At 35.4% G+C, this 22,659-nt stretch overlaps 2 protein-coding genes across 5 annotated transcripts in view; both read right to left on the bottom strand.

The window, feature by feature from the left end:
- Positions 1-22,659, bottom strand: part of LOC142336116 (uncharacterized) — a 186,516-nt gene that overhangs the window by 115,035 nt on the left and 48,822 nt on the right. The window lies entirely within an intron of this gene.
- The window catches only part of LOC142336113 (uncharacterized), a 104,801-nt gene that overhangs the window by 35,142 nt on the left and 47,000 nt on the right, over positions 1-22,659 (bottom strand). The window contains exon 1 of one of the 4 annotated variants that reach the window (XM_075384661.1): positions 20,776-21,093. The exons of 2 other annotated variants lie outside the window; for them this stretch is intronic. The gene's annotated coding sequence lies outside the window, so the exon portion shown is untranslated. Of the gene's footprint in view, positions 1-20,775; positions 21,094-22,659 lie in introns of those variants that run through there. One more of the 4 variants, XM_075384664.1, reaches the window with a different exon arrangement.

Genomic DNA, 22,659 nt, shown 5'->3' with positions numbered 1-22,659 from the left:
TCTGACATCAGAATAAATTGGGTTAGGATTAGTTTTTATTTTTACTGGGTGGGGGGTTGAACTAATGATAGGGCTAAATGTATGGGAATTGGACGTAGTACTTTGTGAACTACTTTGGGGGCTAAACAAATTTCTGATATGTAGTGTGCTATCATTTCTATTTGTTTTGTATGGGCTGTTAGGCGCACTCCGGCACGTGTTAACAGTAGTTGAGTACTCAACTGGTTGCGGTGATGTTATTTGCTCAGCCTGATTATTTGCGTTGTTAATAATAGGCCACGGCATATATTCCGGGTTATCAATTGTTTGGTGATTGAATCTGTTTATTGAGTACTGGTTGAACCTATCATAGTAGGCCTGTGAATCATCATAGTTAGAACTATAGTCCTGTACTAACTTGTCTATTTCCTGTTCTTTAGGAAAGTACTCTACTAAGTGGTTTCTATGCACTACTTTCTTTTGTTCAGTTGTATCGTGAACAATTTCATACTTAGTGTTAGTAATTTGTTTAGTAACAGTGTAGGGTCCAGAGCGTAACTCTAGTAGCTTTTTGGATTTCAATAATCCTTTAGCGTGATTCTCTAGTAGAACTTTACGACCGATTTTGATTGGTTTACCCAATTTAAATCTATTCCTATACTCGTGTGCTTTGTTTGTAATTTGCCTACAGCGAGTATATGTTTTACTATATATATTTTTGAATTCGTTCTCACGTTGTAGTATAGTACTAGACAATCGATTTTGTAATAGCTTGTCTACTTTCTCGTTTTTACAAGAATTTTCACAGTGAGTATGTAAGGGAAGGTCTTTACAATACTCTGAAATACAATTTCGCCTATTGTCCCGTAGTAAACCTAGCTTAAGGGAAATGGGAATTTGAGGTTTAATACCGAATACTATCTCGTACGGAGTATATCCTGTACTGTAATTTATGGCAGTATTATGCGCAAAGGCAAATTTATTAGTAAGGCTGGCCCAGTTCGACCCGGTGTAGTTAATAAAACTGCGCAAATAATTTGCTAAGTTTTTATTTTGTACTTCAACCTTGCCATTTGTCCAACGTGAGTATGAGGTCCGTGGTTTTAATGTAATTCCGAATTCGTGCGTCCAGTGCACAAAATCATTACTCAAAAATGCAGTACCGTTGTCATGTACTATTTGTTGGGGAATTCCGAATCAAGTAATATATTTTTCTATTAACTTTACAGTTTCTGGTGCATCAGCGGTTTTTGATGGGTACACTTGTATAAAGCGAGAGAAACTATCTACTATAACTAGACAAAATTTCTTCTGGTTACTACAAGGCCTAAATGGACCCTTGTGGTCTATGTGTATAGTATGGAATGGGGTTGTTTCTAATTCTCCCCACTGTTCTAAGGGTGCTTCGTTTAGATCATGTCTTTGTGGTTTATTCTTTTGGCATTCCAAGCAATCATGTACTAGCATTGTAACCCATTTGTACATTCCCGGCCAATAAAAGAATCTACTAATTTTGTTAAATGTACATGTGTCTCCACGATGCCCACTTAGCGGATTATTATGTGCTAACTCAAAGCACTTCAGAAATAGCGACAGTGGAACACATATTATAGTATCGTATAAACCATTCTCGTCTGGTTTATTGTAACATAGTAAGTCATATTGTTCCTCGAGTAGTAGAAGATTAAATATATTTTTGTAGGCACGTAGTCCTTTACAATGCTTAATTGTACTTGTGCTCGGCGGTTCTTTGCCTGCCTTTAGCCATTGGCGAACGGTTTGTAAAACCGGATCATTTTTTTGTTGGCGCAGAATTTTATCTGTGTCTAGTTGAGCTAGTTTAGTAAACTCTGTTAATTTTTGTAGTAAGTCTTTACAAGATACTTTAACTACTTCTGTATGTAGAGTTGTCGGTTCTACAATGTCACACTTATGCGTGCGTTGCTTGTATTCTTCTTTCGCTTGTTCTAGTTCTTGTATTAGGGATATATCTACATTTCCTTTTTATAATTCTAACCAGTCTTCGTCGTCAAGACCGTCATCTACTGCATGTACCTCTTCGGGTATTTCTTCATATGTATGATCGCTAAGGCTCTCTGTAGATACATTTTCCCGAAGACATTTTTCTGATTTGATTTATCTGTCGTCCATATCTGAACGAGTCGGCAATATTGTATATTGCACTACATGTTTGCTCTATATCGTCACTCGCGTCGTTAAAACTTATATTTAGTATTTTCTTTTTCTGTCCCGGCATATGTGCAATTACCGGATAGCTAGTATTTGGGGGTGCTTTCTTTTCGTCACAGTGTAGTATTGAATAATTTATAGGTTTATAATCCAATGTGTAGAAGCGGATGTCCTTTGGGACTGTTTTGTGTTCAATTTGGAACTTTCTCGCTTCTTCTTGCGGAACTTGTCTACTAAGTAAGTCGGGGGAAAGCAAGGTTTTTGCCTTCAGTGTATATTAGCTTTAGATTCTGAAATTTTGTAAGCACGACTTGATACTTAAAGAATCTATGTGATAATTGTCCGCGGCGAGACCAGAGGAATAGTATAGATCTGTGGTCGCAAAATAGATATATAGGATAGGGGGAGCCTATAATGTAGAACTCGTAAGTTTGCAATGCTGATATTATTCCGCACAGTTCTCTATGCTGTGGGGACATTTTCTGTTCTGCTTTATCGAATACACGGGAGTTTGCAGAAACAATTCGTTTCCCTTCGGGGAACTGTTGTATTAATATACTACCAGTTCCTAAGTTGGAAGAATCAGCATGTATATGAAAGGGGTATTTTGGGTTGGGGATAGCGACGGAAATATCATGTGCAAATTTTGCTTTCAGTTTATCAAATACTTGCTGGTGGCAACCCAGCCATTCGAAATTGGTTTCATCCTTAACTAAATCATATAGCGGTTTCGCGTCAATATGATAGTTTATAACATAATTTGCATAAAATCCCATCGCCCCTAATACGCTGAGGACGTCGGTTTTCGATTCTGGCGTTTTCAAGTTTTGTATATCGGCAATGCGCGAAGTGTTTGGGCTAAGTGTCCCTTTCGATATTACATGCCCGAGGAATTTTACTGTTCGTAAGAAAAATTTTTTTTTATCCGGCGCAGCTTTCAAGTTTGCTTTACGCAGTAGTGCATGATATTCACGGATTACTGTGAACATTTCCTGTTTGTCTTGTGCTTGTAGTAGTGTATCGTCAATATAAGTAATTGCTTGCTTTTTCTTTATTAGCGGTCCAAATGCATAACGCATTAGTTTACTAAAGAAGTTCGGAAGGGGCTCTAAGCCATAAAATCCGACTTGATAGGTATATTGACGTCCACCTACAATAAAACTAGTTAATTTCTGAGTTTCTTCTGTAAGGGGCACTTGATGATAAGCGCACGACAAATCACTACTTGTAAAATATGCTCCATTTACTCGTGTCATCAGAACTTGTAGTGGCTCGAGTGGCCAACTTGAGTTACTTGTATCTGTAATTGAGTTTAGGTAGCGAGCGTCAATTACAAATTTTACATAGTCGTTCTTAGGCAGTATAATAATCGGATTTATAAACCAGCTATTTAAATCGTCGTGCTCATTTAGCTCGCGTATTATTCCCGCTTGTATTAATTCGTCCATTAATGCCTCTAACTTGTCACGCAAATGTAGGGGAACTTTGCTGGGACGTTGCTTTTTAAATTCGCAGTCCTTTTTTAGGGGTATGTGAAATTTCTGTTTCGTGCAGCCGATATCATTTTTGTGATGGGAGTATACGTCCTCATCATCTATAAGAACTTCTAGAAGTGCTCTGAATTCATCATCCGTTAAATCACTTTGTGTGAAATCAAACTTTTTAAGGTACTCGATATAGTGTGCATAGTTTTTACTTGCATCTTTTGGTCGTGTATCGAGTCCTTCTTGTACAACTTCATGAATAATGAAGTGGTTTTGTTCAGTTGTTCTGAACTTGGGGAATTGTTCAGTATTATTGGGCTTGCATAAGGTTTTTGCATCATTTGAGAAATCAGTTGCTACTTCAGCATCATTTTTGCATTTGTTTACAATTTCATCCCCTACAATTCCAAATATCTCTTCGATGCTTTCATCTGTGTATTGTGTAGAGGACGGCATTTGATTAATTTCGGCTTTGCTCACATAAACATATATTTTAATTCCCGAAGAATTGAATACATTGTATAGCAATGCAGATATCTCAGACCAGTTCATTTTGTCTAATCCACATGCGATTTTTGGCATAGCTATGCATCTAATGTTCTGCATTAGAAGTATATTGCGAAGTTTGAATAGTGCAGTTGTAATACTTTCAATAGTCGGTTTACTAATGTATTTTTACTTATTTATAAGACTAAATATTTGGTGTCCGAGACTAGGAGCAATGTATTGTAACACATTTCGGTTTATTGTATTTCCGTCACGATCGTTCACTTCTACTTGCCACTTACAATGTTCTCTCAAGTCGGGGAACTTTTTACACAGCATGAGTGCAAAGCCTTTGCTCATAGCGCAGTCCTTAGAAATTGTGTTTACAATAGCCATACTACTATTGAATATTGACTGTTCTTCGTGGTTAATATAATTTATGCTTGTACTGAGTTAACGACTGTACTGAGCATAAAACAATTATCTAGTTCTTCATACTTATTTAGTATTGAGTATGCGAACTCACTACAATCGCGCATTTTGAATTTGCGCGTATCACGACTTAATACTAGATCACATACCGCGTACCCAATAATACCTTTATTAAGTGTAATAGGGTGATTTTTGTGGTTTTCTATTAGTATAGGTAGTGTTTTCTCCTTTTGTGTACAGACTGTGTTAATAAACACTAGTTCTGTTTTTACTGTATTTTTGTGCGGCAGAAAGGAAGTGCCTATGGGGTAACATAAATCAGTGTTCTGGCGTTTGTACAAATAAGTTGATCTTGCCTGTATATAAAGTGGCTGCAACAAGATTATTGCTTCTATTTCCGATACTTATGGATACTGTTTTTCGTTATTCAGTGTTCCATAACTGATTACTCCTGTGTGTTCTTTTAATTCTACAGCAGGAATATCAAAATACAGAGCTTTAAAGAAAATATGACAGAAATCAACTCCAATCAGGTTAGACGTTCCTTCTTGTGTAACCCATACTTTATAGTTTGCTTCATACTTTCCATCAGTGTCAAAGTATGATGTTACTGTAGTATGGCCTAACATACGAATTTGTGATCCATTATAGGATTTTGTGATATTTATGGCTGAGAAAATCCTCATGCTAGGGTTCAACTTTTGCATTTCTAGAAATGTGGGGTAGTTTATAATCGTACAAGTCGAACCTGGGTCAATAAGATAATCAATTTCAAGTCCACTATTTTTATTTATGTCCCCGGTGGTGAAATAATACATATTTAGGTAAATCCTGGATTTTGGATTACTATTTGTGTTAACTTTCGGAGACTTTAGAAGTTTAAAGGAAAGAAGTCTGTGATAGCATCGGTGTAATTATTCTGATTGTAATATTCTGTTTGTTGGTTTTGATCCTCTACCCAGTGAACAGAGTGGGACGAGCGGGGTTGTTGATCATAATATCTACTGCTTGATGCTTGAAATTGATTATTATGCGCGTGGGGGGATAAGAACGTTGAAAATTTTGATTCTCACGTTCATATTATTGCCTAGCTTTAGTTTCATGGGGACTAAATTGGTTGTTTTGGGGAAATTTTTGTTCATAGGATTTGTTATTATTATTATTATAGTGTTTATTTCCGTATCTGCGGTTGTCATATCCACTGTTTGTATTATTTGGGCGATTCTGGTTATTAAAATACGGCTTACTGTTAGTCTGCTTTTTGTAGTCAGTACTGAAGGATGTCTTTTTCTCCTTTTCCTCAGTGAGTTCTCTTTTCATCTTTTTAAATCCTTCATCAACCCTATGTTTAGAGCAGTTAGAAATAGAATGCCCATGATTACGGCAATAGTTGCAAAAGCGCGTGTTATTTGGTCGTCCTTTTACATTGGGGTCTTTAAAGGAGCCCGAGTTAATAGCGCTAACTTCGTTTTTCTTATTAGGCTAGTAAGCTCTTTAATTTGTGCTTCGAGGCTACTAATTTTATCATTTGTTTGTTTTACTGTGCCGTCAATGCTAACAGTAAATGTCAAGTCCTTTGTTATTAAATGATTTTGTATTTCGTCCCATGTTTTATCCGGATTTTCTATTCTATATTCATGAGCTTTACGCTTTAAGGATGGGGGTTGCAGGCCTCTAATAGCAAAGTCAATATACTTTTGCTCTCTTTGTCGCTGCTGTATTGTTCGTTCAGTAGCAATTTGGCCAGGATCAGTTAATCTTGCGGGTATTTTCTCAGGCCATCCTCTATCAACAGCATGCTTAATTCAGTGGAATTAATTTTTAATTAATTCCCCTTCCTGTCTGGTTGCTCCCTCAACTTCAAGTCGGTATTTGAATTGGTCACGACTATCTGTGAACCGGGTTATGAAGTCTCCTTTTATTTGATCCAGAGTTCTTGTGGGGTCAATAGTATTGAACCACTCTAATGCGGTTTCTGTCAGTAAGGATCCAAATAGCGCTTTGCGTCTATTTTGGAGATTTGCTAAAGCGGCAGCATCTGTAAGTAACGTTGTGCCCAAAGAGAAGTTTATTTTTTGTTCTACAGAACTCCAAAATTCATTTGCGTTTTGTGTGGGTCATTTCCCGAGAATGTAACAAGTGACATATTCGGATTGGAGAGAGGTGTATCAGTAAGTGTTCTTACTAATGTAGCGGTACCGGCTGTTCCAGTACCAGTGCCACCAATACCGGTGCCACTTCCAGTTCCTCCGCCTGAGGCCATTAACTTGGTTTAGTTTTTTACAGTACTTAGAGGATAGAATATTTATACGAGCCTCACTGGTCGCACCAGTTTATACTAGAGGGTATTGGTTGCGAAGGTTCAAACTTCTGACTCGATGGTCGTACTCCTAGTATATGCTATCTTTCTAAGCCTGATAAGTCTCATAAAAGTATTTATTGATCTAAGTAAGTAAATTTGGCTAATTGATCTAGTTATAAGTTTTATATAATCTTTATAGAAATTGAACATAGATAAATTTACAGCTAAAGTAATGAGGTTATAAAAGTTACAACTTAAAGTTTTAAAAGCTAGAAGTTATGAAAGTTAGAAAGAGGAGAAGGTCGGGAAAGTTAGTAAAAACTTTACTAACTCGAACTGTTATCAGTGACTTATTATTCCCTTTTGAATATAGTCCTGACTTGAAATTTCTCTAACTATTCGATATTCGATATAGTTGAGAATATTGAATTAGCGATTTCACTTTGGAAATACTTTTGCTTCGAGATTACTTTCTCGATTTGGAGATATTAAATTCTCAGTTTCTCTGAGTTATTAATTCTTAATTTCTCAAAGTTGTGATTTTTACCTTGCTATCTATAGTTTTCAGAACGGGATAGATCCCGTCCTGCTGGATGGCAAAATGTCCATTTGGCTGGACGGACATTTTGTGCAATATGAATGGTTTATTTAATTACATCATTCTATTTTTAGAATGATGTAATTTGAATACTTAGATTAGTTAAGCTAAGTATTCAACATAAACATTACTTCAGTACATCTCCATGCAAATGATGCTAGGAACTAGATGAGAGTTTAATTTTTTGTTTAATACTTGACTCGCTCAAAACAGAACATGGTTTTAATGCAAACTAAAATAACACAAAATACATTTCAACAATTGTTTTGACAGGACAGAATTGAAAAACAAGAACTATGTACAACCGGTTTCCGTTGAATCGCTACCAGAAGTTTTTTCGTCGGCTAGATTTTGGTTTTACGAAAATACATCAAGTGTTTTGAACATACTGTCGATTTTATATCCTATAAATATTTTTTGAGTTAACTTTTAATTAAAGGCAAAGTTATAATACAACGATGCAAATTTTGTCAGAAATTGTCTAAACTCTAGACAACGTGGATTTGGTGAGACTTAAACAGACGTACAAAAAGTCCTGACTGAAAGTGGTACCGAATTCGATGAATTTTTGAGAAAAGATAATAATTTCGAAAAAATTGAGGTGTTGTCTTGTTCCAAAAGTTAAAGATGGTTGCTTACGGTTTCCACAAACTGTATTTAAAAACAGTATATAAGAAATTTTGTTAATTTTTGCAGATCCTTTCGACTCCTGTAATGTTTGAGTTTTCACTTTTATTATAAATAACGTCCTTAAAGGTTCTGAACAAAAGCTCGTTAAAAAATCGAGGACAAAAGATAGATTTAATGATAAAAAAAAGACTAATTTCTGCAACTCAGTTCTCAAAATCAATCTGTATTTGTTTAACAACGAAAATACAACTACGCGTTTTTGTGATCACGAATACATCTTAAAATAATGTAACCGACCTGCGTTGATCGAATAGCAAGATGGCTAGTAGATGACTTTGTAAGTAGCTTCTGTTCAGCCAGGCTATCTTTATTTTAACTCAGGGGCGTAGTATGATCAAGCGGGTCCAGCGTGCTGGTTTATGGGCGGAATGAGGAGCAGAAGGGTGAGGATTTGGTGGGGGGAGTGGCTGAAATGGGTGAAGGTGAAGTGAGGGGCGTCCTACACCAAGTATTTCCTATCACATTATAAATTTAAGTATCGTAAACAGTTTGGGTGAATTGCAGGCTTGGAGACTACTAAACGACTCCAACAGAACCTAACGCCTTCAAGGCGTTAACTGTTTATCCGTTTTTGAGTACGAAAATTCAAAAACATCAGAAAAAAGACTAGTGAAGCAAAAAACGCTTTATAAAATACCATACCAATTCTAATTGCTACAAACTTTGTTTGAGAGCTGACATACGTAATAGATATTTGTCATTAGAACATCCATTACCGTATTTAATTCGTAGTTAAACTTTTCCTAATTTTCAAGGGCAGGTAATTTAGTTCAATTTGTCATTTGTCATTTGCTTATCATTTCACGTTGTTCAGTTAATAGACAGGTAATTGTCTGTTCATACTTATAAACAAATTCTGATTTCCTCTTCCATTTGTGAATGAACCCATATTTTTGTTAATTTCCTCTTGATCTAATTTTGTTTCATTTTTAGTTTCATTCTTCTCATTTGCGCCTCAATAACTCAATTGCATTTTAATTTAGTCAATCGTTTCTCAAAAGTTAACATGTGGACAGAATAATTCATCGCGTCGCGAATAGCCAAAACTGAAATCAGAATTCAATCGTCACATTTAGGTTTGGCAATTGCACCGCAATTGCCTCAATCAGTTGGTAGAAGTGACATAGCTACTCGATCGTCTAGTAACAGAATCATTAAGCACAGCATGGCGCAGTCAGCAGTTGATTCTCGCAAGATCCCTCTTCATACTGACGCTTTCTGGGAGGAGCCCACCATCAAATCACCCCTTTCGTGGGAAAAAAAGGACCCAACAATTGAAATTGGCTTTGTTGGCTAAAGAAGGCATACGTTCGGAGATATTATTCAACGGACCAACTCCAATGGTCACGTACCCATCTGAACCTGTATATGAGGAACCTGTGGGGAATCATACCCAGGTAACTGAACGCGATAGAAAAATTCGCAATCAACAACCGAAGGTGTCGTGGCAAAGTAGATTTAAGAAAATTGACGAAATCGGTATTTTGTGTGGCATTAAACCCTGGGAATATTGTGAACAGGAAGCCTCATCTCTCCTCTATCTATGCATTAGAACAGAAGGCCGTCGAATTTTTGAAAGTAAACATCTCTATTTCATCATTGAGAACGAGTCGCTGAAAAAATTTTCGCGTTTGATGGAGGTTTCATTCACAAAAACTAGAAACAAAACCTACGACCACCTCGTTTTCTTGTCTTTTAAACAACAAAAAGGCGAATCAGTGGAAATTATCTATGGACAACTTATATAACAAAAGAGAAAAAGGTAGAATGGGAGGTGAAGATACCACATCAATTCTAGACTCTCTCAATTTCAACATGTTAGATCATGAGACTCAAAAAGATCTTCTTAAAGATACAGTGTCGCTAAAGAAAGCTCTTGAAATTGCAAATTACATAGAGATGGGGGCTCAAATCAACAAAAGATCTTCACCCGCTGAAGCAGCGAAAACACTTCACTCGATAACCAACTGTTCCCCAAACTCTACACTAGCATTTCTGCTAATTGTTGACAAAGTTGGATCCATAACCATCGTCAAAAATGCCCCGCAAATGAAAAAAAAATACAATAACTGTGGAAATATGTGCAAACTGTGGAAACTGTGCAACCCTAAAAATTCAAAGGCTCAATCGTCAAAATCTCAACAAACAAAAGTCAATCAGATTGACACAACCACCGTAACAATTCACCACAGTCAGAACTCAATCGTAACATTTAAGTTTTTTAACCATACCGCAATTGCCTCAATCGGTTGGTAGAAGTACAATTAATACTCGAGCGTCTAGTAACAGAAGCATTCGTCACAACAAGAACAATTAAAATGTACTGATTTTTCGAAAGTCTTACATAAACGCAGTATATTGAGGTGCTATAAATCATAATCATTTTGCGACATAAAGATCACTTTTTTGGAACTCCAAACGTGTTATAATAAAACTGAAGTAGCTCATATAAAGGTAATACCTGTTGCGAATGTAGATTAAATTTGCGACATTCATAACCGTTATTTAGTGAATGGAAATAAATGACAGGTTAGGTTCTGAATTTCACGCCTGACGAATTAAGAAAAATATCAACGACTACTTTCGGAACTTCAACAAAGAGAACTAAGGCTTTTAAAACTCATTAAAAGTCACTTACCTGTCGTAAAGGTTTCAAATTGAAGAAAGTAAAAGAGGTTTTATAACCCAAACTTTTTATTACAGTTCACTGCTTTAGCATACAAAAATAATCAAGATTACCACATAGTTTTGTTGAACAAAAATGTACGCGACAGAGCAGTATGAATAAACGCGTACAAAGATATATGTAGTGGGCTGAAAATATTGACATTTAGTACAATTTACACTTGAGTTAGATGGTCGGTGTATATTAAAATCTAGAGGGCAGACATTATTTCTGCTTTGTCGATTTATGTACTTCCCACTCAAAATGACTAAAGCTTGGGCCGATTATCTTCTGTCAATTTTCACGATGAACATTTGGAAAAGCCCTCCACTTAGGAGGTAAGGTCTTAATGGATTTTATTGAGTGGGTATGTTCAATTTACCCTCTGGTTATGGCTTTGGATTTTCAAGTTGTTTTGTTTCTCAAGAACAAAAAAGTAATCAAATAAAAAAATCGGTGATTTAGTGAGCCTGGTTCAAGAAATTATCCAAAAACCATGTAAGACATGCGCTGTAAAACACTGAAAGTCTTGAGACGGATGCGCTGAAACTGCGTTAAAACTCTACAAGACACGCGCATAAAAATACTGAAAGTTACACAAAATTAATTCTGAAAATATGTAAGATTTGGGCCCAAATGGGCTGAAAGTATCAGAAAGAGTAGGACCAACTGAGTTTGAATTTTTTTTCAAAAACAATAATTTGTGAAAAATAATTAAATTACAAAATGCGCTCAAAAGTTCCGAAGATTTGACACAGATCTGCTGAAACTCAGTAAGCAATTCACAGAAAAAAAGTGGTACAAATTATGCAAAAAATTTAATTTGAAAGTCTCGAGTTACAGAGCATTCACAAAATTTCAGTGCTTTTCAACGCCTTCACCGCATACTATTTCAGTGCATTGAGCGCGTTTCTTGAAAAAAAATGGTTTAAAGGGTGCTCAAATCTCGACCCGGAGATGTTAATGAACCTTCGTATAGAGATATTTAGTGCTAAACATCTAAATGATTTCATACAAACAAGGACACTTGAAGACACACCGACAATTGATTAAAACACTTATTATAACAGCATTGAGCCATACAGTTGCAGAGCAACAGCTGCAAAAGTAATCGAATATGATGCATCCTCTGACTTCAGAAAAAAATTACTGAAAAAATGGTAAATTCTTACATAATCCTTACAGCTAATGGTACTAAAAAGAATTTTAAAAGAATAGATTAAGATCGATAAAAACCAAAATGATATCAGATCCTGAAAAAATCTAGCAAGTTAAATAGGAAAACAAAAACATACGAGGCGACTATCTTTTCAAAATATTTAAAATCACGAAGGATCTGACGAATATTTGAGTTTCGCTAAACTTTTATCTTTTTCAAACTCTGATAGGTCTAGTACAAGCGCTTTTTAACAGATAAGCATTACATCAGCAACGAAACACCCGCGTTACATTATTAACCTAGTTATGTTTATGATAGTGGGGTTATAATATCCAAGTTCATAGCAACTTTACTCTTATTCTTCAAACGTTGCCATCCCCATGTTCAATTGAATGCCCATAAAAATCAATGCCCACAAAATAAAGACATCGAATTTCATACTTTTTTCCTACAACTGTCTCTACCTGTGCTTGATAGTCTGGGCATCTTGTTTGGTAGACTAAGAATGGTGAAATCACACTGAAAGGATAACGGCGGTACGACCCTGGATAATGACCCATTTTAAAAAAACATTTTCTCACAGACCATCAGGGGCTATTCCCCAGTCGAAACCAGATGGTTATCTTGCAAGATTTTGCCAGAATCTTGCAAAAACTGCCTGTTTTGCATGATCTGGCAGAAAAATGGTTATCTTGCAAGATCTGCCAGAAAAATGGTTATCTTGCAAGATTCTGGCAGAAATCTTGCAAGAATATGCATATTCTCGCAAGATTCTGGCAAAATCTGCCAGAATCTTGCAAGATAACTATTTGATTTCGACCCGGGTTGTCAGTCCTAAGGCCAACTAGAACTTAAAAAACTTATCAAACAGATTAACGCTTTGGATTGATTATCGCATTCCTATTGATTTAAACACCTGTACCTTAGTCGCAGTGGGTTTCAGCGCTGTATCATTGACAATCAATTGCAACTATTACTGTACCAGACAAATAGCAGTAGAAATACTTTTGCCAGTCTGCCCAGAGTCGATTAGGAAAGATCCCAGTCTGTCCTTATTCTTCGCAGCCTCATTTACATTATAGGTAAACGCTGCACAGAATGTTTCAGATCGACTGTACATACAAAGAACTGACAGACTGTACATAGCAATTTTTGAAAATTTCGAATTACTTGATCTCATGCATGAGTATTTTAAAATGGCGACCCTCACGATCTTCTAGCTACTTCTACTAACTACACAACTAACTCGCACATCGTCTTCCACCGACCCCCCTCCCCTCCACCGAGCTCAGCCACCGACCTATTCCGCTACCGATCGCCACCCACCTCCGACAACATCAGCCACCGACCTCCACCACCGATCGCCAACCACCTCTGCCGACCTCCACCGTTTCCACCTGAAAGATGTGAATGCACCAATGTATATATAAGTAGCACAAGCTTCGGGCTTTCGCCCGTGGGGTGTCGATCCCAGTGATTTACCTTTTGTGATAGGTACGGGCACACAACATCTGTCAGAATCAAACTTGTGATCTGTTGACTATGTTTCCTATAAATTCGGTTGAACCCGCAAAAGGGTTCTTATCCTACTACGACGAAAAATTTGAAGTAGCATAAGTAGAAACTAGAAGAAACTCAGTCAGGAGACACATATTGACACAATACCACAATTTCTAAAAAGAACAGACGCAGAAAATGTCAAAGCATCAGTCGCGTCATCTTTCACCATGAGGAAATGAGAAAGGGCGGTTTTTAATGGCGCAGAACTAATTGAAATTTCAACCTAAAATTCGGAATCAGTTTTAAACAGAATCTCGCCTGACGTTAAGGAGCCTTCCAGTCTGTCGAATAAATTTACTCAAAATTTCACTTCATTAACTCACTTATTTGACATTAATAATTCATTTGAATATAATAAACTCACTAAGTTTCTATGATTTCCAAAACCCCATATTCACTCCCATTTAAGCGTAACATACTTATCATCCATACTCGGGAATGCACGCATCCCACACACGAGAAACGTGAAATTTGAGCCCACAAGTGAACACATTGTCTTGAATCCAAACAGTTTTTGGGAGTATTCAGATACGTATCTCGTCCTATGCAGCAAACATGAAATATTAGAGAAAAATTTCATCACAACCTTAACCTCAAGGTATGCTTCATTGAAGAAGATTATACCAAAAGAGTCATTGACAACCACGAGGAGCGTGGTATGCAACTGTATACATACAAACACTCTACTGGAAGGGCTTATAACTGAGACACGGATGCCTGTTCGTGGACGATCGGATAACCGCGTGACTGACATCTGAAAGTCGCTGTGGTTGAATCCTTCCACATGTCTTACCCCAAGCTCTGAGCGTAAACTGACCTCGCAGCTAACAGGGGCTGGTTTTAAATGAATAGATTTTTGCTGATTTTCAGTAAAAATCCCTGAGCAAAAATCTATACGGGCACCACTAGTGACTATGTCGTTAATTTAATTGAACCGTAAATCATTAATCAATGTTTTGCAAACAATATGAAATTCACTAAACGCTCAGATGAGTAGTTAAACCAAAAAAATATTGCGCGACTCAAGCCATCAGTTGAATTGAAGCAACAGTAATTTACCATCAGGAAAGGCATAGTTAAAAACATGATCCAGACCATCCGACGTCTATTGTCCTCTACAAAATGTCAAAAGGCAAGAAAACAGGCAAATACAGAATACATACGCTCAGTAAGGCAAATAATATATCAGCTAAGAATTTGCAAACTGCGCATGACTGACAGGCTGTATCGCACAAATTTCAGCTGGCCTCTAAAAACTGACCTCTAAAAACTGTTTCCTCTAAATCCCAACAATGGAAAAAATGTCAAAAATTGCTTCTTTGATTCAAAGTTGGTTAATGGGCAGCAATTTGTACCAGAAAAATGCTAGAATAAGGTTGCTAAAAGAAGTGATGAGGAGACTGCTTCAAAGAATGAGGACCTGATCAAATACGCGACAATCATGTAAATTGAGAAAACTGAATGGGCAGCCACCAAAAAAAAACCGACCTGAAAAAAAAAGCCGGAAAAATTGTACGAACAATCTGAAGCGTTAACTCTGGTCGAGTAATTGTTTCAACTGCTAAGACATCAAAAAATCTTAAGCCAGGCAAAGACGAAGCGCGAATTACAGCGACGTTTCAAAGTTTAGCGCGAAGGATAGAAGGTCAAAAGATCTAGAGGTCATTAAAGATCCAGTCTATAAGGATCTAGTGGCGAGTGTCCACCTAATCATCGGGTGAGAAAATTGATGGAGGGAAAAGCAAACACTCTGCCGATCTCAGAAGTATAAATAACCCGGATAGTCTATGTGGATAACAAGGAACCAGAGCGCGAGTCTCATTCCACCCTTGAAGAGTACAAATTTAAAACGTGCTTTACAATTGCGCGTACTAATGATGTAGCGGAACAATTAGTATTGAAAGGACAGTCAGAATATTTATATTAGACAAAACACAGAAAGAAAACAAACAGCCCCAGTGATTCTGGAATTTTTATCGTGTAAGATCGTGTCTTATGAGATCTGATAAGTATCTTATCAGATCTTGCACAATAAAAGTTCACGTAAGGCAGAATTTTTATCTTGTAAGATCTGATAAGACATGTTTTAATGATTTCAATTTAACCGTATAACGTAGTCAAGTTCCTATGAAAGTAAAAAAAGAGATCGGTCAACTAACCAATTCTGAAAAAAAAAGTCTGTTGATTCTATTTTGGCGGCAGTTTTATTCTGAGTATTAACTAGGTACTATGGCTAAATTTAGCAGTCCAATATAGTTTTGATCTTTGAAGAAAAGTTTTCAGCATAGTTTGATCATCACCGCCTCGAAAAAGAGCCCCTAACACTCGAATAACTTTTTCACAATATCTCATTAGTCTCCAAAGACAAAATAAGATTATTTTTTCTTTGTTGCTCTGATACTTAAGTGTTGCATGTTGTAGTTTTTTGTCTACTGCTTGAAAACAACTTTGAATTGTCTTCAAGATTAAGAAAAAGTAATACTTAAAGAATTTTTATCGTATAAGATCTGATAAAAATATCATCAAAAAGATGGATCATAGCTTTCCCAATGCTTACCTTACAAGATCTTATAAAATTCTTATAAGATTTTACACGATAAACATTTTTATCAGGCAGAAATTTTATCGCGTAAAATCTTATCGCGAAACAAAAGAATATTTCTTGATTCTATTTTGACGGAAGTTTTATACTGAGTGTTAACTAGGTACTATGGCTAATAAACTTACTATGGCCAAAAAATAAGGCAAAACTTTTATCTTGTAAGATATGACAAAAGTGAACTTTTATCGTGTGAGATTTCATCAAGCCTGATAAAAAGCATCTGATAGTGTATGACCCGATAAATTGTCTTACAAAGTTTTAGTCAGGCGACGCATAATATTATAAGTACTTTGTAAGAAATTTGTAATATCTTACACGATGAAAATTCTCGAATGTCTGGAGAGTAGCACACATTACCTAGGCAAACTTCAGCCCCCGTTATCTCAATAAATAATGAACAGGAAGTTCGATAGCCGAAAAATTTGGCTTCGGATAATTTCAGCTGGATAGCTCAATTTAAGTTTCCATAAATGCCGTAAATGCTTTTTAATTCAAGCAAACTTTGGGCAGTGAAACCAAAACTATCAGTACGGTTTCAAATTTGAGTGAAATTGGAGTCCTGAAGTCAGTAATAATTTTTTATAGTTTCTAGACGCCGTTAATGGCGAATCAATTAAAATTGCACAACTTGAAGCCATTCTTCAGTTGAAACCAAAAGTTAAATTTTTTTTATTCAATTGTAAAGTAAATTGTACTTGCTAGATTACATCCATAAAACTCCCTTAAAAAGGACCCAGTTCTCGGAAAAGATTTCATATCCGCACTGAAAAGAAAACACGTTCCACATTAAAACACTTCTTTAGTTTCAATTGGGCTTCGTGTGGATATAGCATGGAAAATCCGATCACATCTGCGTTAAATACTTGGATTGAGCATTAGAGCGTGCATGACTTAAAAAAGTCCCAGCAACAATTAGAAAAAAGATGTATTAATTCATTGAGTAAATAAGGAATAGCAACTCTTTGTTTCAGAAAAAAAGGCAAAAAGTTTTCCTTCTAGATGTTGCGATCCCAATAGTTGTGATGTGTCCAACTCAATCCTACTTGAGCGTTTTCTGTTGGAAGAACTTTTGTGCAAAATAAAGGATAAATTGCAAGACTTGTTATTGTAAATATGTTTTTTCTAAGTTTTGTGAAAAAATGGGCTTGATCAATATATGGAACGAACAATAACACAAAATTATATTTCAAACACTTAAGATTGGAAACTTTTCCCAACATTGTTTTGCTGCCAACATTGTGCTTTTTTGGTTTTAAAATAAATTGAAATGTATACGAGTAATTTTCAAAGTGTTTTTTTTGAAGAAATTGCAGATGCAATTGAATCAAAATTATTGAAGTTTTGAACAATATCACAGGATCGTAGCTTTTCTGAACTAAGATTTGACGAAAAAAGGGAAGGTGGCATATTAAATTGGAAAAGTGGAAACTTGTACCAATTTGCGGAATTACAAAGTACGACTAAATGTCTATTGCCAAAAACAGTGGACTTCTAAAGCCACAAAATTCACTATAAGTTCGGTGTGCAAATATGCTTCTGAAATTGTTTTTTTGAAACTTTTGAAACAAATCACTGTTAGTTAGCAAAAAATAACAAAAAGACAAAACTCACTTAAAAAATCCTATTGCAAAATTCTTGAAAAATCAAGCCTTCAAACATTTTTCTGCAATACTGTCATTCGTCTTATATATTATCACAGTGTGCCCATCTAGTTTCGGCCGGAGTATTAAAGAAGTCCCAACAAAATTTACAAAAAAACGGTATCAGCTTATTGAGTAAATGAGGAGTAGCAACTCATAGTGTCAGAAAATAAGGCAAACAAATTTCTTTTTAGATGTTGAGAAATCAATGGTTGTGATCCAAATGGTTGTGATGTGGCATAACTCAATACTACTTGAGCGTCTATGTCGAAAGAACTTCTTGTGCAAAATAAAGGATAAATTGCAATACGTTTTTTGTAAATATGCATTTTTTTTAACTTTTGTGAAAAAATGGGCATGATCAATATATGAAACGAACAAAAACACAAAATTATATTGGAGATGCAATTGAATCAAACTTATTGAAGTTTTGAAAAATATCACAGAATCTTAGTTTTTCTCAAACAAGATTTGATGAAAAAGGGGAAGCTAGCGATATTATATTGACAAGCGGAAAGTTGTACCAGTTTGTGAAATTACAAAGTACGACTAAGTGTCTATTGACAGAAACAGTGGATTTCTAAAGTCGCATAATTCCCTAATAATTTGGTGTGCAAATGTGCTTTTAAAACTCATGCAACTGTATTTTTTTTGAAAGTTCCGAATTAAATCACTGTTAGTGGGCAAAAAAATAACAAAATGAAAAAATTCATTCAATAAAAAAACCTATTGCAAAATTCTTGAAAAATCAAGCCTTCAAACATTTTTATGCAACGCTGCCATTCGTCTCACATATTGTCACGGGGTGCCCATCTAGATGAGACTGGGGCATTCGCAATATCTTGGAAAAACACTCTCTGTTCTCTAATGAAGTACTATGATATATTCTGTCGAGGACAGCAGAGAAGAGATTCGATAATCAATAAACTTGATAAAAATGTTTAGACTTATAGTTGAAGCGTTTAGCAATACCTTAACTAGATTGGAGAACATCGAGCAATTTATTACCTTTCACTCACAGTTCAGGTTCCTCTTTTCAGGTTAGGTGGTGTCAGAAGGAAACAGAGTCTTTTGTCTCAAAAACATTTCAAATGGGTGGAATCTTTTAAATAAATATCTCTGTTAAAGCTACTGTTAACTACCATTCAAAATAACTACCCAATTAAAAGTTCACTGCAAGCTATTTACCACTAACGTTTTCATGCTTCATTTCATTTTGTGTGAAATCATTCTGGTTCCCATTAGTGGGGCGCGCTAATCTTATTTTTTATCGGGCTTTTGGGAAAACGAAAAGCCATTATACCGAGACCCTAATTCTAAACGCTTTGGCATTAATACTAAGGCCCACGCATTCAATTACCTTTTTCGGTGATTTTCAATCATAAAAATGAGAGAGATTTTGCCAATATGGTCTGAGATTTTTAAATAACAAGATCATATATGGCCTCATTCATTTCCTCAACTATATTTTTAAAAACAAAGTTAATTACTTTAACATGGTAACATCAATGGCTGAAAAAAACTTTACAAAGACCACTAAGAAATCATTTATCACAATTTTTGAAAAGAAATTACATAAAGAATTGAAAAAATCTTTTCCAGCCTTCAGATTCGTTGTCCGTAAATTTCTGAAGCCCAACGGAGAGCTATCGAAGACGAAAGTGTGGAAAATTTTAGGAGTCAATTATCAACAAAAAAACGATACATGAATTGAGCATATTTTATACCTTTTCTCCTTCACTTAATTTTAGCTTTGAAGGCAAGAAATTTGCTAAGCAAGAAAAACAATAAACATTTTTATGACCACTAAAAAACTTTTACATCTACTTCTACTATGAAGTTATATTGCCTGAAAAATGCGGATTGAATACAAATTGAACTCATGAAAAATTTTCACTATTTTTTTTGAAAAAATTGATGCCATTATTTCATCCTCTCAAAATAAAAACTTTTCATTTTTATGCTTGAAGTTGAAGTGAAATTAAGATTTCATAAATATAAAAGACTCAGGTTTTCTCAAAACTTTTGTGCTAAAAAATGAAAGATGAGCAATTTTCACCGCAAAGCACCTGCAATCTTTGCCAAATTAATATGTGTAGAATATACAGGCTGAATATAACGGTGAAATGTTTTTTTCAACGAATCCAATGCAACTCCAACGAAAAGTAACCAATTCAATTTTTGTCGTCTTAAAGATACAATTTGCGTATCCTAGAGTTCTTTTTTGAATTTTGTTACTAGCTTAATTTCATAGAGTTAATAGTATTTACGGAAGCACCATCCGCGAAATTTCAGAATTGCACTATAATCCCTCATTTAGCGATCTCAAAACATTAAATCCTACAATTGAGCGGCAAAAGCATTAATATTTTGTGGAATGCTTTTACAGCTGAACGTAAGTACTTTTCATATTTATCTGACCCTATTTTTCCTTTTGAGGCTCTGAATGTTTTTTTCACAAAAGTTAAGCCCATTCCGGATTGAACGGAAATCGACACCTTTCCTTGGCAATAGATTTTTGATCATTACCGGTAGACGCTCGAAATAGCGTTTTTTTAAGTGCGAAGATTTTTTGTAAATGTGCTATGAAAAACCGTTGACTGGCGATAAAATCTTTTTGTTTGTACATTTTTGACGCAATTTTCACGTTTTTTAAAGTAATTTGCGAAAAGTTTTCTTAATCCTAATTTTTTTTTGACCATTTTTTTTATTGAGTTTTTTTTCTGCTCGGCAATTTTGTAACTTCAAAAAAACGAAACTGATTTTTTGGGGATAGGATCACTTTTTCCTAGTCTCAAATTTTTGGCAACCTGACTAAGGAGGGATATAGCTGACTGACAAAAAAGAAGTAAAATTGTTTGAACAGGTTTCACATAAATGATACTGCGAGTTGACAGCATGAGAGTTGACATCACGAAAATAAACTTAATTTATTACAAAAAAAAACAGAAAAAAAGGAAAAAACAGAAAAAAACAGATTTGACTCACCTGAAATGTAGATCAGAACACGTGACCGAGCACCTGAACAAAACAATGAAACGCAGAAAAGGTAAAAGTATACCAACGTACTTGCACTCTTGATAAGAATTTGAGATAGGTGGTACTTTGAGAAGTATATTGAGACCCTCTCGTGATTTGTAATTGCTCACGCTTAAGTTAACCCCCAGTGCCAATTAACAATTCATAATTAAATTATTTTAGTAACCAGGGGGGGCTGAAATTGAAGCGTGATTTACGTATCCAAAACGCCAGTGATGAGTCCAAATTAAATGAAGGTACGATTTGTTGGTGAATTGAAGCAAAAGTTCATACAGTACTCTTAATGATACAATCAGTAAAAAGCTTTCAATAATTAGCAAAAAGCCTTTTGTTCAACTACAAAAAGCACAGGTGTGACTTTTTGAAGAGTACTCCATGAACAAAACAAATATCAAAATTTAACTCATCAAAATGACAGCAGAACTTTTTATGAATTTTGGTAAATTATTTAGAGTCTATGAATTACAAAATGATGGTTCTGCTTGAAAATAATGGTCGAAAAGTAACATAATTGGTGTATGTAATAAGACAAGCACAACTTCAGAGGGGAGGGATAATAGAAAAATCCGGCTGAGAACTCGTGAAGATATATTGAGTTAAGTGTAAAAGAGAGAGTGCAAAACTACACCACTAGAAAGAGTGGAAACTAGAAATGCGTGAATGAACTTCTTGTGAAATAATAATAAGGAAAAAGAGCTTTTTGTATCCTATATCTTTCTCTCTATACTTATTTGGTTGTAATAATGATAGTATACGTTAACAACTCACAGCTATTCTTTTCTCTCTGTCCGCCTTTTAGACTAGGAGCAATGGTCATATTGAAATAAAAAATTCACAATATCTCTTCTGGCTTTGATAAAAAAGTGGGAATTTACCATTTTTGTCCCTTTTTTAATGTTGTAATAAAGAGCAGAGTATATTTCCTGCGGTCAGTTAGGCGTGCCCTAATAAAGTCGATGCTACTAAAAGTTTTAAAGTCAAGTCCGTCAACTTTTTTACATTTCTGAGGTAGTTTAGCAATCTTCTTTTTTCTTATCATTTTCTTCTGCTTGAATTCAATGAAGCTTTAAATTAATCCATTTTCGACCAATATGAGAAACTTACCTCATAAAAGACAAATGGGAGCACTTAAATCTTTATATATGAGAGCATATACGAACAGTTTCCGTTGGATCATTATGTTTATAATATATAATAAATAATTATTGATCATGTGTCATTTAGTATTTGAGAACATAAAAGTATCCTTGGAAAAAAATGCAATTTTTCCTGAAGGCTAAATCTAGCATCAAACGAACAGACAAAAATGATAAAATTTTGAGCTGTGGCGCTCAAATAATGTTACAACAATCAAATTTACTGTATAAAAATAAACATAAAAAAGGCAAAAAGCCTTTGACTTAAAAGGAGGGCTGCCGTAATCTTGTTACATGTAGAAAAGTCTGGACTAAAAAGCGAGTTATGGTTATCCTGTCATAAATGCAATCTTCTGCCATTTTTTTCGTTTATAGAAATGTTTCCTTTTGTAGCTGCCACTGTATCAGCAACACAATCGATATCAGCCAAATGGTCCGTGACTAAGATTTCTGTAAAGTAGCACAAAAAATAAATGTGTTGTCAATGACAGAATTTCTCCCATATGGTTGCCACGTGACTACTTATAGTTCTAGTAACTAAAGCTAAGGCAAGGGACGCCAGATTCACTGCGTACGGAGCGAAAATTCAAGTCTTAAGTGATCTTGAACATTTTTTTTCAAATACAATGATCAAACGTCTTCAAAGAAGTTGATGGGCGTCCTATCCTTAAGAGGTAGTTTCTAACGAAATCAAAGA

Source organism: Convolutriloba macropyga, chromosome 3 (assembly GCF_964194025.1).
Source record: "Convolutriloba macropyga chromosome 3, txConMacr16.3, whole genome shotgun sequence".
Classification (NCBI taxonomy): domain Eukaryota; kingdom Metazoa; phylum Xenacoelomorpha; order Acoela; family Convolutidae; genus Convolutriloba; species Convolutriloba macropyga.
Note: the sequence above shows the minus strand (reverse complement) of the source record. Positions and strands in the feature narration are given on the sequence as shown.